The following is a 19,045-nucleotide window of genomic DNA, read 5'->3' on the forward strand; positions in this document are numbered from 1 at the left end:
GATCAGGGCAATGCGGTCATTATCTAAAGTCATTAATAGGATGTACTCCTGGGGCAGTGAACGCTGGGAGAATCCACTTCCAAGTATGACAACACCAACATCCTGATACATCCAAATCTTCGCTGACATGATTAATGATGGGCTTACGTATTGCCTAAACCGGAGCAGGTTATTTGGCAAGCAGCTTTATGACCGTTTCTGGTAAGTGTAGCTCACACAAATGCGTGAGTGCAGCGAGCCTGAAGGAAGAGTCCTGGGCCATAGCATCCTTCACACAGTCCTAGACCCACTGATGAAACCGGCATGTGACTCAGGAAAAGAAAATGCTGGCAGTGGGTAGGAAGCTGCTAGTTTACTGTTTGAGTTATTAATAGTCGTTGGAGGGGAACAGCAAGGCCTCTACTGCGGCTGCTGTCTTCATTTTGAGTGTCAGTTTGATTTGTGCAAAAAGTCCAGCGTAATGTGGTCAGGGTAAAATACACCGGCCTGCTGTTTACACAAAGATTGTGTATCGGATAACTTTATACGAGCAACGGTTCAAAACAGCAACACTTGTTATGTTTATTCAAGCAACGGCATTTCACTCGAATGCCACTGCGGTTTGGCCAGCAGGATCAGCTCATATATTATTACACTCGCTCACCTCATGCAGCGTTTGTTTATAAGGAAAAAAAAGATTGTCCGACAATAACGACAATAATGATTCATTTCCTGTTTTGTCTCCATGAAAGACGTATCTGGGGTAATTTCAGGGTATTATGCATCTGTAATTCAGATCAGATTGAATTATCACTCTGAACTCGATGACCGCTACAGACCTCTAAATCAACATGGGTAAGCTGACTTTGTCTGACTCCTGAGGTCAACCCATGTCTGACAGTTAACCTACTGCTCATAGTGAACCCACTTCTGAAATCTACCCCACTGCTGAGGTACCCTTCCCTGATGGTTACAACACGCTACATAGTTACTCCACTCCTGAAAGTTACCCCAGCACCAATGGTTTCTCCACACCCAGCGGTTAAACCACTCCTGATAAATACCCCAGTACTGATGGTTACCCCACCACTGATGGTTGCACCACTCTTGATAGTTACCCTACTCCAAAAAAGGTATCCCACTTAGTGACCCTATTTCTCATGGTTACCCCACTCCTGATGTTTGTCCCACTTATGATAGTGACCCCATTTCTCATGGTTACCCCACTCATGATAGTGACCCCATTCCTCATGGTTACCCCACTCCTGATGTTTGTCCCACGTATGATAGTGACCCCATTTCTCATGATTACCCCACTCCTGATGTTTGCATTTACATTTATGTCATTTGGCTGACACTCTTATCCAGAGCGACTTACAATTTGTAAATTTTACATAGGTAGGCCAAGGTGGTGTTAGGAGTCTTGCCCAAGGACTCTTATTGGTATAGTGTAGGGTATTCGCCCAGGTGGGGATTGAACCCCAGTCTACAGCGTAAAAGGCAGAGGTGTTAACCACTACACTAACCAACCACAACCACAACCCCATTCCTCATGGTTACCCCACTCCAAATGGTTTTCCCACTTCTTATAGTTACCCTATCCCTTATGGTTACCTCACTCTGACAGTCACCCTGTTCCAATTACATGACACCTGAGAGTTACACCATATCTATAATTATCACACTCCGGCCAGCCCACTCCACAGATTTATACCATTCCTATGATTACTCCATTTCTGATGTTTGATGTATTCATGGCTTTGGGTCTGCAGTTCTGTCCCCTTTTATGTTAATGTAAGCAATGGCATGCATGACTCTTCAATAAGACAAAATAGTTAAAGAAATTGTAAGAATTTGCATTTTTAGTTACCCTACTCCTGGGAGTCACCCCATAACTGATGCTTCCCCTGTAGTTATCCCACTCCTGATAGTTACCTCACTCATGATGGTTACCTCACTCCTGATAGTTACCTCACTCCTGATGGTTACCCTACTCCTAATAGTTACCTCACTCCTGATGGTTGCTCTACTCCTGATAGTTACCTCACTCCTGATGGTTACCCTACTCCTAATAGTTACTGCACTCCTGATAGTTACCCCAGTCACAATAGTTACCTCACTCCTGATAGTTACCTCACTCCTGATAGTTACCGCACTCCTGATAGTTACCCCAGTCACAATAGTTACCTCACTCCTGATAGTTACCTCACTCCTGATAGTTACCCCACTCCTGGGGTTACTCCCTTCTGGTTTGCATTCACAGCATCTTGAGCATGGAGTTAAAATATATTTATAGGGACCTCCCCACTTGCGCCTAGGGAAAATGCCCAAAGCTATCACTTTATCAGTTATCACTTGCCATAGCATTAGTTTCACTCCACAGCTGCAAGGAACTCACTACACCAACCATTTGTGAACTGCTAGAGGTCAGATAACTGAACTTGGAATACTCACTGCTCTTGCAATAATTAATTCCTAGGATTCTTGAGGTATTTTAAAGAAAGGCATTTGGCACACAAGTACGCAAAGAAACATTTAAATATAGATAAGGATACTGATAGACCTTATGTACAGACACACATGGACGCACATGCAAACACACAGGCCTTGTTGGCATGGCAGTGAGGCTAAATTGGGAACACAAAGACTCGCTCTTGCCAGCCAGGCATTGCTGCCGTAATTGCTGTGGGATATAAACAGTCATGAGGCCACAGTATTTTGTCTTCTCCTGGGTTAGCGTCCACCTGCCACCCTCTCTCAGGCTGCCCTGCCACATACATCAGATATGTGCTGAAAGAGACAGTGCTTCATCCACTCTAGAGATTCAAGGCCGCTTTCGTCCCCTCACCCCTTTTTTATGGATGTTTTTTAGTATAACTAATGTAAAAGACACAGACCGTGGACTCTACTTAAGGGACTAATGAAGAAAGACACTAACACATTCTTGCCATTTCCACCCCCTTGGCCTGAGCTGGAAAGCATTCTAGTTAGCTACAATAAAACAAGGTAGCGACAGGTGGTGGCAGTTGTCCAACCTCCCCCCAACAACCCCATCCTCTAATCTCTCGAGAAATCGTCTGAGAACAGAATTCAAGCACACAGGGACAGCAGGAATGTGGCTAAATAAGGGAATAGCATCATGAAGAGGCCAGAAGTCCTTTTGCTGAGGCCTTAGATTTAGGTTTAACATTAGAGGTTAGCATTTAGCATTAGCATTCTAGTGGACTGTAAGGTCAAAGCTCCTTTTAGATTGGTATGTCTTTAGCCCAAACTCCCATTCTCAGAGTCTGTGTGGTTCTACACTCTTTAACGTGCCACATAGGGTTCTTTGAGCTGTGCCATAGAAGAACCCTTTTGCTTCCCTAAAGAACCATTTTTGATTAAGAGATCTGTGCATCCAAAGAATTTGTTTGGCCTCTTTACCAATTTAAGGGTTCTTCTAGAACCTTTCCAGTTTCTTTGAACTTCACATTCACACACCTCATTTGCAAATATGGTTCCCCAAGGAGGCATTCATTAAAGGGTTCTTTGGGGAACCAAACATGTTTTTTTCTATGGCATGGTTCAAAGAACCCTATTTGGCACGTTTTTTTTAAGAGTGTTGTTTTATTGACATCCCTGCTGGGTTTGAGAAGAGAAAAAAGGAACACTTGCAAAGCCATAACAATTTAGCATTAATAAAAAAGAGCGCTTGACCACGCTGAATTGCTGCGAGGGGTTGTTTTAGTCCGTGATACATTGTTTGGGTTTTGCAAATCCTGGATTGGACACAGTGTATTGGATTCACAGTCCCGAGGAGACTACTGTTACTGAGGCTCCGGGATCATGAGAAGGTCAGCAGAGTTACTATGGAGCGTAACTTCACTCCTCCTGAAAAAGGCAGCACTTTTTTTCTTTCTCAGACACACCTACAGCATTTCTCCAGATGACCTCCCATGACCCCTGACCAAAGCAGGGCGTGGTAGAGCTGAGAGGAGCTGCAATGATCTCGGAGGTGCAGCCTAGTAGAGTGCGTCACAACATAAGCGCGTAGACCCTACATAACACTGTTATTTTTATCCTTTAAAGATCTAGAGGTTTTATTATTGTATAGCTATATTTACTGTTCATATCACACAATTATTATAATAGAAGTTTATATAACTGCAATAGCACTGTTATGTAAAGCATTACATTGACATTCGTTCTGCAGTCCATGTTGACAAGTTCAACTTTGCATTTCTGATTTTTCCATTCATTTTCAGGTAAAGCAATAACAGATATTCGGCTTAAATGTAAACCATTAATTTTCTCCATGCACAGCGAAAGAATTTCTTAAAAATTGGCAAAATAAAACATCTCCTTTTCTACTTACAAGCACAATGTGGTGTGGTCTGCAAGTCTTGAATGTGCAGGTTCCACAAAGTCCCCCTGCTTGTTTCAATAAGCCATGAGTAGGAAATAATTAGAGGCATTTTTTTTTATTATTTAAAGTGTATACCCCATCAGGGATATAGGAGGGTTAGGTCCCAGTTACAGGGAACGGAAGATTTTCATGCACTTTAGGTCAGTTGGAGAAACATGCACTGAGCATTCTTCATCATGCAGCAGCCTCCTCCTCAGCGAACACTCTCAGCCTGCCCGTGTTCATCCCGATACATTCCTGTCTTCAGAACCTCACACTGAGAGTGGGACGTTTTCCATCTCGCCTGCTATTAATACACGGCGTGTGCAGTGCAGCTGACGCACCAAGCCTAGGCATCACATGTGAGTCCAGGTTACAGTCTGTAGAGCTAGATGATAAATGCAGCGCTATCATTCACGCAGCTTTGGGCTAATTACTTCCTAACCATCTGTTCCGTGCCATCATCACTTGGCATTTATCTTTAGCCGCAGTGGAAGATGTCACACCATGTTTTGAGGTTTGATATCTGTAAATGCAACATCCAGAATGTGAATATTAACAGACTGCTAACTTCACCACTGATTGGCTTGGAGCAATTATTAATGACAAAGAATCCAGCAGTCAAGACGCACAATATAGAAAGACACCCGGCAGAGCAAGGATGAAGGAGCTTGAAAAGATCCGTAAATATGTGTAATGATGTGTCTCTACAAACAAAGCTGTCCAGGCTGTGGTCTTTCCTGTGGTTGTTTAGATGTGAAAGCTGGACAATAAAAAAAGCAGGACAGGAAAAATACTGATGCCTTTGGACTTTTCTGTTGGTGAAGACTTTTGAGAGTACCTCGGATGGCAAGAAAACAAACACATGGATCTTGGATCTAATTAAGCCTCACGTCTCATTTGAAGGAGATAAACAAACCGAATGCTTATTTTGGACGTATTATTGGAACCAGTTCATTGGAAAAGACAACTGTGCTGGGAACAGTTGAAGATAAAAGAGCAAGAGGACGGCCAGCAACAAGATGCATGGAGACAATCAGAGGAATCATGAACAAGCAATTAAGAAGCCTGAAGAAGACCCAAACAGAAGACAACAGAATCTCTGTCCAGATGGTCGCCAGAAGTCGGAACCGACTTGACGGCAATTGATAATAATAATGCCGTTGTACGTAGCAAGATGCATAGCATGACAAGTCGTATGTGCCCTCACACATCTCACTTGGTAAACTTAAATCTATAAAAGATTGCCAGTCATATATAACATCAAACTTTGGCAAAAAAATCACACAAATTTGTACATTTTTCTCTTTCATCCCAAATGTAGAAGTCCAGAATTGGAGCTACTGAGAGGTGGGGGACCAATATAAAACTGGCAATATAAAAACGGCATCTAAAATGCTTTAAAAAATATCAATAGGAATAATAAAGTAACAATAAGAACAACGTAATCATTATTCAGTACAGAGATTACATTTTATCGCCTATTGCAATGGCAGTTTTTTCCATTTCCTTGAACTCCATTCACTGAAATTCCTAGTAGGAACTGCATGTTGCTTTAAACATTTTTGATAAATACCTTAATAACAATCAGAGAGGAGCCCTGAGGGCCTTCTAGGTTTCCCGAGAAAGCTCATTGTTTTCTGTGAAGAAATAATACATGTAATTTTTAGTCCATTTTTATTTATTGATTGATTTTATGGATCATCATTTCTGTTGTATTTAAAGTCTGTAAGTATTGGAGTGATATTCTTATTTTATTGTTGGTAACAAAATAGTTCAAATCACCCAACGAAAACAAAACTGCCCAACAAAACAAAACACCCAATGAAAAAACTGGCCAAGAAACTTTAGGAGCTGGACTTAAGGCCTAACATGTCAGATGAATCGGCAAAATAATTAGGTGACAGTGGAATCAACCACAGTTTGACGTACAAAAAGTTGCTTGCAGAAGCTCTAGATGTCTCACTGGCTGTGAATGTGAGCCATATAACCAGTCAACTGTTAGAATAGGAAAACAACAGGAGCAGCTCGACGGAGGACACCTTACCCTGAGCCTCTGTAAAACTGATAAAAGGTCAAATATAGAACTATCCAATAAAAGCCTCAATTAAAACATGGGATTTTTACAAGCTTCAAATCTCCGTGTTTAACCAACATCCCGAAAAATTAACATACTACTAGAATCCCACATTAGTGCGATGCAGAAATCAGCATTATCACAGAGGTGTCTTAATCCTACGTTTTGAGGTTTTGACTGAAGGTCTGGCGCTAACAATCACCTTTCACCACTAACAATGACACGAGTGATAGCAATGAGTAAAAAGATTCTCAACAACCAAAACTGTTGACGGAAGTCCTGGTTTCTCTTCGTCATTATTAACTGTCACGAAACAAAACAACAATCTATTTTGGGTGTACTAAATTAAAATGTGTGAATAAATGCAAATATCTGAGAGCTCCATAGAAACTCTTTAGATTCCTTTCTGAATGAAGCGAAATGTCTCTTCAGTGAATATTATTCATAGGCAGAAATGCAGTTTCATCTGAATGGTCTGATTCAGACAGCAGACCAGGGAGCAGCTAACACTACATATGTACACAGAGTGGTAGTTAGTCACCAGCAAAACCAGCTTATGTCGTGTTTTGGATGCTGGTCAGCAGCAGTGAAAGTTCTTCAAACCAGCATATCTGCTGCTGTGGGAACAAAATGGTATCTCGTATCTCCAAAATGGTAACTTTACAGGAGAAGGACAAAACATACATTACTTTCTATGTAAGTCAATGGAACCAGACTTTCTTACTTTCCAAGTTATTTTTAGCCATTTATTTGGGTCCGTCCTTCATGAAATGTACACACAATATAAAGGCTACTACGCATTTTCGAATTATGTCAAAAATGGAAAATCGACAAGAATGGAGATACAAGGTTTTGTTCCGACAACAGCGATATGTTGTGCTTCGGATGCTGTGTGACCAGCTAAACCAGCACCAGACCAGCGTAAACCAGCTCAGACCTGCATGGACTTCCTTTTTCAGCAGGGAGGCAAGATTGTGTTGATTTAGTCCCCATGTGTCTAACAGACGGCACATGGGCCCAGTCAGACACATGGCCCAACCCGATTCGGCCTGAGGTTATTTTAATTTCTTATTAATATTAACCCATTTCACCACAAAAACAACAAAAAAAGATGCCAGGTGTAGTTTCAGTGAAGGGGCAGTATTAAATATCTACTGTACACTGGGGACATTTAAAGAGGTTTAACAGTCATCCGTAGCTAATGTAGCCTATTGTTTTATATCATTATTTTATTTTTGGATCGTTTAAGAATTCAGTGCTTATTTGTTGTTTTTCTGGCACATTTTAAACAAACAATGGCCCGTTGGGGTCAAGGCAAAATGTTAAGTAAAAATGTAATAGTTTGGGAGGGAGAGAGAGAGAGAGAGAGAGAGAGAGAACACCCTACATTACACCAATAAGAGTCCTTGGGCAAGACTCCTAACACCTCCTTCGCCTACCTGTGTAAAATGATCAAACTGTAAGTCGCTCTGGATAAGAGCGTCAGCCAAATGACATAAATGTAAATGTTATAGAAACACAGCTGGTCCAGAGACTTCCCAAGATTTTGGCCTAACATTAGTCTGTGCAAAACTAAAGAAGCAAACTTCAGACACCAAACATCTCTTGGCTCACTGACTATGTTTGCTGTACAGAGGAGTAACAGAAGGTGAACAGATTTATACAGCATCTCTCCCTTTTAGCGCACTGACTTGATCCAGAAGTTACTGTAGCTTGAGAGGGACTTTATTCTGGAGCCCATTTGAGCCGCCCTCACAGCAAACGTGACCCCATTACAGGTCACCTTACACAGGGAGCTGGACGAAGGACTGCAGCTCCAGAGTGGATATAAAAATAGGGATCATAAAAGCGGGCCTGGGTGAACGCTCCTTCCAAAAAACGCTTCTCAGGAGACGTCTCTCAGGCACTGTAATTCGTCCAAGTCAGCGCGAGAAACATGGCTGAAGAATGCTGTAATTGTATAATAATTGGCTTTGCTGCGTTTCATCATGTTTCATCAGACGTTTCGAACAGCCTCAAATGAGCGAAACCGTATGGGGGGAGGAGGACGCGCTGGCTAGTACTAAAGTGCTGGCTAAGTGGATGGCTGTGATGGATGAGTGAGAGCGGAGTGATAAGTTTTGAGGTTTTATCTCGGTGAGCGTGTTCTGCAGAAGCGGATGCGTCCAAAAAAGTGACATCACTGGCCAGATGTACTGCTCGTCTCAAATGCCTTTCTGCTGGGATGGAGATGAGATCACTTCCCTCATAAAGTAAATGGAGAGCAAGAGCAAGAGAGAGAGTGAGGGAGAGAGGGGGGGCAGAGAGAGCGAGAGAGAGAGAGAGAGAGAGAGAGAGAGAAAAAGAGAGAGAGAGAGAGAGAGAGGGAGAGAGAGAGAGAAAGAGAGAGAGCCAATGCAGTCAAATGTCTCCAATGTTATCTTGTGGTCTCTTTCTTATGCCATATTCAGCTCAATATCTCATGTCAGCAAATATCTGTATAGTTATAGAAAGGTCTGAGGGAAGTTTGAGTAATTTGCATAAGTAATTATCTTAAAATGCCAGCACAAAGCAACAGGGGCTGGGAGAGTTACTTCAAAACATATGCCAGTACAAATGATTACCTGTAACCTAAACCAAAGGATTACTGTGTTAAAGTGGTGACACTGTATTTTGCAGTCTGTTTAGTTCTATACACTAAAATGTTCTTCTACTGTTACAATGTCAAGCTTGGTGGTGTATAGAATATTTTCAAAAAGGATCTTCATAGAATCCTATACAACACATTTTCCATCAATATGAAGAACTTCATCATGCAAAGAACCATTTAAGCATGGAATGGTTCTCTACAGAATTCATGGTTTTGAATAGAATCATTCTGCTTACTAAAGAACCTTTGAAAAAACAGTGTAAGCATTAATCAGATAAGTGTGAGGTAGAAACTCCAAACTACAAACCTACAAATGATGGCTCTTCAAGGGTTCTTCAGTAAAGAAAATGGTTCTATATAGAACCATGAACACTCAAAGAACCCTTTGTATGATTAAAGGGGTATCAGCATCGTGAAAGGGTTCTTCAGATTGATGGAGAATGTATTGATCCATCCATCCATCCATCCATCCATCCATCCATCCATTATCTTCTGCTTCTCCGGGATTCAGGTCGCGGGGGCAGCATCCTAAGCAATGAGGCCCAGAAGAATGTGTTGAATATGGTTCTATATAGAACCTATTTGAAAAGGCTTAGACATAGCACCAAAAAAGGGATCTTCTCTATTTACAAGCTTAAAATCGTAACAATAGAAAACCCCCTTTTTGGTGCTACAGAGAACCCTATTCAAAGTTTACGAAAATCGAACAGCAGGAAAATATAATGTTGCATGTTTGCCATTCATAACGGCACATTTGGTTTGAACGTAAATCTGTTAATGACGCTGTTTTTCTCATTTTTCTAATGTCTTTTTTCCTGTAACTGTAATAAATTACACTTGCCTTGTGTTTGTCCTAATCATGCGGTGCCATAGGCATGTGATGATTAGTCTGATGCTGACTGGTAAAGTATAAGCTTTCATTACTTGCTAGCTACATTACCATCATTGATCCAGCATGCAACTAAAGAAGCAAACTTCAGGCACCAAACATCTTGAGTAAATCTGACTTTTTCTTAAACCATTGACTGACGTTTGAAAAGACATTTGGCAGTTTGTAATACAGATATGATGGTTACACTTTACTGAGGGGCAGCACTCATAAGGCAGGGCAAGTTTATTTATACAGCACCTCATGCACTGCAGTCGTTCAAAGTGCTTTACAAAGGATGAAATACAAAGAAAAAGTAAAGGAGAACAGAAATTAGAAACGTGATTAAAACGGTAGATTTTAAAAGAGAAGAATCATTCGAATTAAAATGAAAATCAAACCAAAATTAGGACAATAAAGTGCCGTTGTAGGAGAGAAGTGCAGGACAGCTAACAGTGAGTGAGTCTATATGCACTTCATCATCCACTAACTGCAGAAAAAAGATCAAGGCTTTTACACGCACTTGAGTAATCAGATAATGGGAAGCTCCGGGTTTACAAGAGTCAGACAGTGACCAGATTTCTGCTACGCAACCAGTCAATAAACTCAATAAACAGAGGAAAACGTGATGTAGGTGTAATGTAAAACTCAAACTTCGCACCACTTTACCTGAAAATATGAACATCATCTGGAAGATGAAGAATATTTGAATCCGTCAGTTCATCAAGGATGTCGTTGGTTTCAGCGTCACTCCAAAAGTGTTTTGCTGCATCTCTCGGCAGCTTTTTTCATACGTCTTGTTTCACTCGTACGCAGACTGAGAAATCCGAGTGAAGTCCGAGTAAATGTTCACCTGTACTAAGAAACCTGACTACTGAGCTAAAATCCAGCTCTCGTTATCAGATTTCTAAATCGGATTTCTAGCCCTTACTCTGATCTTAGAGCACGCTGTTCACATGACCATTTCAATAATCAGAGAACTGTAGAAATCAGGTTATGATCTGATTATTGAGTGCATGTAAACGCACTCAGGTGTTGTAAACTGAGCTGAAAGCTGCTCAAACAGGAATGTTTTAAGTCTGGATTCAGAAATGTGTAGTGCACAAGTCAGTCAGCATAGACCAGTATGTCTGGTTACCAGCAAAACCAGCATATGTTGTGTTTTGGATGCTGGTGTGCTGGTCAACCATCATGACCACATTAGGTGACCTGCAAGACCAGCACCAGACCTGCATAAACCAGAAAAAAACAACCTAGACCAGGATGGATTTCATGGTGCTGGTTTTCAAGCAGGGATGTGACACAAACCTATGTAGACATTTCAAGGCTTATTATAACAATGATATTTTAAAAGTGACAAAAGCAGCGTTATGACAACGGAATGAGCCTTTATGAATGTTGTAGGTTCATGTCAGTTGTCATGCCTTACGTATGCTGCGTGTTACTGATATAAGGTACTATTGTGCATTGTCAGTGTGTAATCAAACACTGTTCATACAATCAATTAATACTGAGGATTGAAAGAAGTTACACACAAGTTCTTTTAAAAATGATTAGAAAAGAGATAAAAATTCAGAGATAAGATATGTTTTCGTTTGTATTAAATAACCACACATTTAATGAGCGCCTGAGCAGATGCCTGACTAACTCTACGTTCTGATGTGACAGTGTATCTTGACGTGCGGGTGGTCCGCTGCCTTCCACAGTGATATGTTATACAGAGTCAGAAAGAAAAAATACCTAAACAAACACAACTCATTTATTCTGTCTGTGTTATGTTGCCACGGCTACAGCGCAGGCCGCTGTTTCTCTCTCTCACTGAGATGTTTTGAGCTGAAATAGGCCACTGATCTCACAGCTTAGGCCTTATCACTGAGCCCTCGGCCGCAGCACAGCGGTTCAAAACGAAACAGTGAGAGAGTCATTCCTGCGGCCAGCGCAGAGAGCCGTTTAAGACGACCGCCACTTTTTATGCTGGACAGAGGGGTGCCAGAAGGGCCAGTGAACTTGGCATGGTGGGGCAAACATCAAGCAACAAATTAGGCTAACGAGGAGTGTGCGCGCTTTGGAAGATGCAAAATAATAATATGAAATATAGACGCATCGCTTACTTTAAGAGACTGTGGAGAAATGGAAGAGAGCATTTCTCAGAAAATCAACTTCTATTAAACGGTCCTGCACTGGAAACAGGCCTCTGGGGTCCTTTTTGAGAAGAACAGCTGACAAAATTAGGCTTACTTAAAAGAGAAAATGATTTGATGGATTTCTGACCACATCAGAAAGCAGAGTTTTATATGGAGACACAAAGTACCTCTCACTGCCAACCGAAAACAGAGAATAGATGCTGCACAATTTACTACAGGAATTTCTAATATTATAGAGTCCACAAGGGATCTAGGCAGAGGGGAACCCCTCAGGCCTTCTGGGTCATCTCTGATTTCTGGGAACTAATGCTGGTATTTTAAACCCTATTGAAGTAAGGTGTGATACTCTTATTTCATTGATAAGATTTTGTTGCAAATAAAAGGGTTCAGTTCATGAAACATCTAATGGAAGACTGTCCAACCAGGATTTTTTTCCTTTGTGATATCTTGTTAGGTACAGCCAAGGGAGCTCTCCCATTGGTTAGGACTTCAGGAGCTCAATCGAAGGCCTTACTTGTTAGATCACCAACATAATTCAGAGGTGACAGAGGAATCAACCAATCATGTTTTGACGGGTGGGACCAATAAGGAGAGACACTCTAGGTCTTGTGTAAATTCTAAATATGTTGCTGACTGCGAAGACAAGCTGTAGTCTTACCAGGCTTCAGGCAGTTGTTAGGAATGGAAAGCAGCAGCAGCTCTATGGCTAGACTCTTTACTGAGAGTCACTGTAAAACTGATATATACAAGCTCAAATATCCTGTTTGTTCATGTCTGGCACAAGTTTCAAAGAAAGCACAGAATGTTTTTTATGAATTTCAAATCATGATTTTTACCTTCCCATTGGTGAAGATTACAAGGAAACAAGACTTTAGTCTTTTAGGTGGAACAGTATGACGAATGTGCTTAATGTGACTAGACATGAACTAACACAGTAAAAAAGTCATTCTTGATTTGAAGTTGAGTTTTCTACTTGTTTTCTCTTTCTGTTTATTCCTCTCTCTATTTATTCCTCTCTTTCACACACATTTGTTCTCTCTCTCTCTCTCTCTCTCGGCACATCTCTCTTTCTCTCTTTTTCTCTTGCATTCTCTCTCTCTCTTCCCATGTCAAAACAAAATATGTTGCAAGGCGTTTAGAGAGATGTCAACGTATAAAATGTAAATAAAGTATGTCTTAATTAAAATGAAATTCTGCATATTATCACTACAATCTTAGCAAAAAGCGTTCTGCAGTATAGCACTAAATAGATTTCTTGATCTGTAACAGCTGATGAACCCTCCTTGGGCTACACCGAACCATTCGTTAAAAGGTTCTTTAAAGAACAATACCGTTGTTGTATCTAAATCTTTGTCAATTTTTATTTCTGTATATCACTGAAACAGGGCGGCTGCTCTTCACACAGGGTGAAAATGTTCCAAAATTCCTTACCTTAACTTACATTAAAAGCCTTCTCCTGTAAAGTGGCTGTGGACAGCCACAGTATACAAGACATTCTCGGTTATAAAAAGTAATCAAGAGCATTGAATTAAGTATTGTTTGCAATATATTGTGCTGCACTTGTAAATCATATTTTATTGTATTGCATTTTATTGTAGTTTACTGTATTGTATTGTATTGCATTGCATGGTGGTTGGTTACTGTAGTGGGTAACACCTCTGCCTTCTACACTGTAGGCTGGGGTTCAATCCCCACCTGGGTAAACACCCTAAACTATACCAACAAGAGTCCTTGGGCAAGACTCCCAACACCGCCTTGGCCTCCCTGTGTAAACTGATCAAATTGTAAGTCGCTCTGGATAAGAGCGTCGGCCAAATGCCGTAAATGTAAATGCATAGCACAGAGTTCTGTGTTCAACTCTGTTCCTTCTCTCTCTGTATCTACAGTGACTTTTGTTTCTAGCAGTATCTGAGCTCAGGACCGTCTTTCTCTCTAACCCACTGGTAACCAGCAAAGATACTTTCTCTAGACAGACAAAGCTCTTCTTGTAAGTCACTCTAGATAAGAGCGTCTGCTAAACAATGTAAATGTAATCATTCAAGCATTCAAATGATTCTTTGAGTCATCATGGTTCTGTGTATAACCACTGACTTTGCCAAAGAACCCCTTTTTCAAGGGTGTATCCTTATACATGAGTGTGCAGTATAACTAAGGGCATTCTGTCTATCCTCAGTTGGCTGTATATGTATATCCTGTTACACTGTATTCACAAAATATCACATTTTCTAAGGCCTCATGTGGCCGTCTCCTCTGTCTCGCTTAATTGAGAGTAATGGGTCTGGTTCCTCAGCACACTTCTTTTGCTCCATGAACTGAACTGTTTGGACAGTTTTCAGTGTCCAGAGAGATTGTTGAATCGCAGTGTCTGAAAGCCGGAGTTATGACCACATTGCTTTATCATTTACGCTCTCCCCCCTGTTTTGCAATAAACTCTCCCGGGTCTGAAACCACTTGCTGTTCTGTTCTTAGACAGAACCAATGAGAAAAATCTAATGAACAGAGCTACAGCTAAAACCGCTGCTTGCGTAAAGCATCTTAAGTGAATTTTAGACCATAAGTTTTCACTTACATGCACATTTAGATAAAGTGAGCTACACGAGATCACCTCAGGGAAATACTGAAGTGGAAGGTGAAGCATACCCAGTCGCTGAGATGTAAACAGTCGTTCAGAGTGGTCTGGTGTGAGATGGTTCACTGCAGAGAAACTTAGCGCCTCATATCTTTACAGTGATGGTGATAGGAACCACGGGTCACCATGTATAACACAAATACAGCCATTTTATTTACCATCCCAATCCAATGAGCCTAAATGTCTTCTGAGTTTGAAGTCACGTTAATAATGGGAAAATAGTAGTAAAATGGAAAAAATAATTTTTTTCAGAATTATTTTAAGCACAAGTAGTATTAAAAAAGTTCATTTTAGACCAAAACTGTATTCATAAAACAATGACATTAGGAAATATATTCATAAACATTGCATATAATAACTTGCTGAGAGGAAGCTTTTAGAGGCATTAAACTCTTCAGACGTCTGGTTCCTATCACCACTATGAGCATACTGTACAGTAGGCCTCTCTACAACAGAGCTTTTCGGGCCAAACCACTCCGAATTGCTTTATTTACAACTTTGCCAACTTTTGAAAAATCTGGGGAATTTCCCTTTAAGGGCAAATGGAGTTTTATATTTACAGTAGGTTTCGTCACTCATGGTTTTGATAGTTGCAAGAAGACTGTAAAACACTTAAGTATATCCCTTAACTAGAAACAGCAATAAAGTTTAAGTATACTCTTTTGTTTTATGTTAGCAGCCACAAACTTCAGCGCTAGACGACCGTTTCTCTCCAGAATTCTCAAAGAGTAACTCATGCGGATCTTATACCAATGACTCAAGTACACATGGTACACGTTTGGTGTGTGAACCAATATGAGAAAAATGAAGGAAAAGCTGTGGATCTCAGTGAACAAACTCTCTTCAGTTCCTCAGTTCTAGTAAGATTAGTTATTCGGCTGCCAACATGGGGACTTCATAACACATACATTAGGAATTAATAACGTGCTTCGAAAGCAACACTTGAGGACATATGAACAGCCTTTAATCCCAAGATGGCATAAAATGCTTGATGAAATACTGACATTGCATTTACATAAAGGGCCTTAAGCTAAAACGATGGACATTTGCTCCATTTATTACACTGTTATGAAGCATCATTACCAATTAATGGGAATCATAAGCCTGTATAATCATTTTATAGCAGTTCTATGAAACATTTTGATCAAATTAAGTGATCTTTTCCACAAATATTTTACACAACTTTCTGGGAAACCCTAAAAATACTCCTGGTAGAATATTACCTGAGTACAAGTAATCAAAGCAGTAATAATTTAAACAATTTCTACTTGAGTACCGAAGTGCAGCACTGTCTGCTTTTCAATGTATTTAAGCATCTAAACTCTCATCTTCATACATCTAAATGAATTCTCCCTAATGGAAATGATATGTTTATACTTTAACCCAAGTAGAAATACATAAAACTGACATAGTCAGGGTCTGTCACTTTATTTAAGGACCTTATGTGAACACAGTGTCATTTATTTCATGAAACATCTATGTTATCTTGGATTTACTGGCATAAGCTGTTTACAAATGCTCGATTATTTATTGCTTAATCCTGTGTTATAACATGACCTATGAAGGTGCCCTTCAAATAAGGAGTTACCAAAGCTTTACATTATGTAGACATTCTTTAAACTGTTTTTTTAATACACAGCTTATTTACACAGAATGGTTCTTAAAGAGCCACCAGTTGAATGATTCTTTGAACAAGGAGTGCTTTTTCTATGACCTCACCCCAAAGACCCCTTTTTGTGTTATTTTTAGTGAAAGCACAAAACTAAACTGCTACTGAACTTCTACATGTATTGCTTTAATTAACAGGTTTTCTGCTTTGTTCCCACTGAAAGCTGTTGTATGACTTTAAAGGAGAATTCCATTGGTTTACATTTTTGTTTAATTTAAAAAGTGAAGATTTTAACAGTCTTAACCGTTTTAACAGTGGTCTGGTGTGAAATGCTCAGTTCATTGGGATGCAATTTGTAGTCTGATGTGAAAAAACAAGAAACAGAGTCAGAATTTTTCACATCGCCGGTGATGGGAACCAGACGTCCACCCCTAAAAGCTCCCTCACAGAAAATTATTACCTGGAATGGTCATGAATCGACTATCAGATGCCTGAGACGTTGTTTTGAGAAGATTTTGGCCTCAGACATATAAAGTCGCTTCTGTGCAAAAACCCTGTCTCCAGTTTTGTTTTTCATTTTTTTGAAAATTTTTTGAAAACTTGCATTTATTCAAATGTATAATAATTAGGCAAGTAGAAATGGTTCTTAAGATGTTTATTTAAGAATGTTTTCGCCATCTCATGCAATCTTATCATTTTGGAGACACAAGGTTATGTTCTGACAGTAATTAGGGGTACATATAGGGTGCTCTAAGGCAAAACAGCCCCCCGAAATAAAAATGATGTTTTCAGATTTATCACTATTTTACCTTCGTCAACGTTACATATAAGACGGGTAGAAGACATGCGTAGGTTCACTGGTGGTTTGGGATAGTAAAAAAAATGGCTATATCTGTGTTGTAGACAGTGACCCCTGGTTTCTATCACCACCAATGTAAAGAAATCTGAGTCTGTATGTTTCTCTGCAGTGAACCCCTTCACACCAACCTACTTTGAATGACATCTCAACCACTGAATTATGTGGGAATTTTCAGAACTCTGCGGAATTCCCCTTTTAATGACCATATCTCATCGATTCAGATAGCAATTCATGCTGGCATGTTTTCAGTGAAGGTCTAACAACCCTTGTTCACTTTGTGAATGATAACTAACTTCTCTAATGTAAAGCCGACAAATAAGGACAGTGTCCTACCTTTCCACAGTCGCTCCCAAGTGTGAGGACTTAAAGCAAATAAAATCCTAGAAAATGACCGCTCCTTCCCTTTTGACTTCTGCTTTAGTCTGACTGCCCAAACAGAGGCACCATCACAAAGTGAGCGTTTTCCTGCCCTCTTCTTCTCCTCCTCTCTTTTCTTTCTTCACCTCCTGCTCTCCCTTCTGCTTCCAACCCCGGCAGCGTGAGTGTGTGTTTTGTCCTCCCTCAAAGTGTGTGAGCCAGCGGAGAGTCTCAGAGAGACATGCATAGAGGAGAGAGAGAGAGAGAGTGAGAGAGAGAGAGACCAATCAGGAGGAAGAGGTGGTCAGGCTTTCTCACAGTTTAAAAGTGGAGTTTTCTCTTCCCTCTCAGGCTTAGAGAGTTCTGGATAGTTATATTCACTCAGTTTTACACACCTACACTACAGAATACATACTGACAAAGTCCATGGGAAAAACCTCTGCTTCACACGGTTCCCTGCTGTTGCTGGCTTTCTTTATGTAATTATTCTCATAACATGTTTCTTGAAAATTGTAATTATTCAAATGAATACAAAGATGAGGACAAACCTTTTAACGTTATTTTGACTCTTATCGTCTACTTTAGCCCCTGATGCTTACATAATTCCATGGTCTTACGTGACCTAAGGCAACAATTCACCATATCCCAACATCAGACTCTTGCAAATTTGACCATGAAGTGAGTAGCTTTGTGAATGTCACTTAATCATACGTAATCAAACGCACGCACAAATCAAGTACAACACCAAAGATGAGCTTATCATTTGTGAAAATGTTCACTACTGAAGAAATTGGTCAGTTCAGTCATTCCTCAAAAGAGTTTTTCCACACATTGATTTCTCAGTCTACTCAGGCTTTAGCAGAGCTCAGTAACACTGAGATTAATAACCGATCACATTGATTTATCAGTTTACTCAGGCTTTAGCAGAGCTCAGTAACACTGAGATTAATAACCGATCACATTGATTTATCAGTCTACTCAGACTTTAGCAGAGCTCAGTAACACTGAGATTAATAACCGATCACATTGATTTATCAGTCTACTCAGGCTTTAGCAGAGCTCAGTCACGCTGAGATTAATAACAGATCACATTGATTTATCAGTCTACTCAGGCTTTAGCAGAGCTCAGTAACACTGAGACTAATAACTGATCACATTGATTTATCAGTCTACTCAGACTTTAGCAGAGCTCAGTAACACTGAGATTAATAACTGATCACATTGATTTATCAGTCTACTCAGGCTTTAGCAGAGCTCAGTAACACTGAGATTAATAACTGATCACATTGATTTATCAGTCTACTCAGGCTTTAGCAGAGCTCAGTAACACTGAGATTAATAACTGATCACATTGATTTATCAGTCTACTCAGGCTTTAGCAGAGCTCAGTAACACTGAGATTAATAACCGATCACATTGATTTATCAGTCTACTCAGACTTTAGCAGAGCTCAGTAACACTGAGATTAATAACTGATCACATTGATTTATCAGTCTACTCAGGCTTTAGC

At 40.2% G+C, this 19,045-nt stretch overlaps 1 protein-coding gene across 4 annotated transcripts in view; it reads right to left on the reverse strand.

Annotated features, from left to right (window-relative positions):
* Positions 1-17,750, reverse strand: part of LOC108426310 (filamin-A-interacting protein 1) — a 61,691-nt gene extending 43,941 nt beyond the window's left edge. For 2 of the 4 annotated variants that reach the window (XM_017695701.2, XM_017695698.2), the window contains exon 1: positions 17,512-17,749. The gene's annotated coding sequence lies outside the window, so the exon portion shown is untranslated. Of the gene's footprint in view, positions 1-4,333; positions 4,718-17,511 lie in introns of those variants that run through there. The other 2 variants (XM_017695700.2, XM_017695699.2) reach the window with 2 other exon arrangements.
* Between the last annotated feature and the right edge of the window lie 1,295 nt (positions 17,751-19,045).

Source organism: Pygocentrus nattereri, chromosome 4 (genome assembly GCF_015220715.1).
Source record: "Pygocentrus nattereri isolate fPygNat1 chromosome 4, fPygNat1.pri, whole genome shotgun sequence".
Classification (NCBI taxonomy): Eukaryota; Metazoa; Chordata; class Actinopteri; order Characiformes; family Serrasalmidae; genus Pygocentrus; species Pygocentrus nattereri.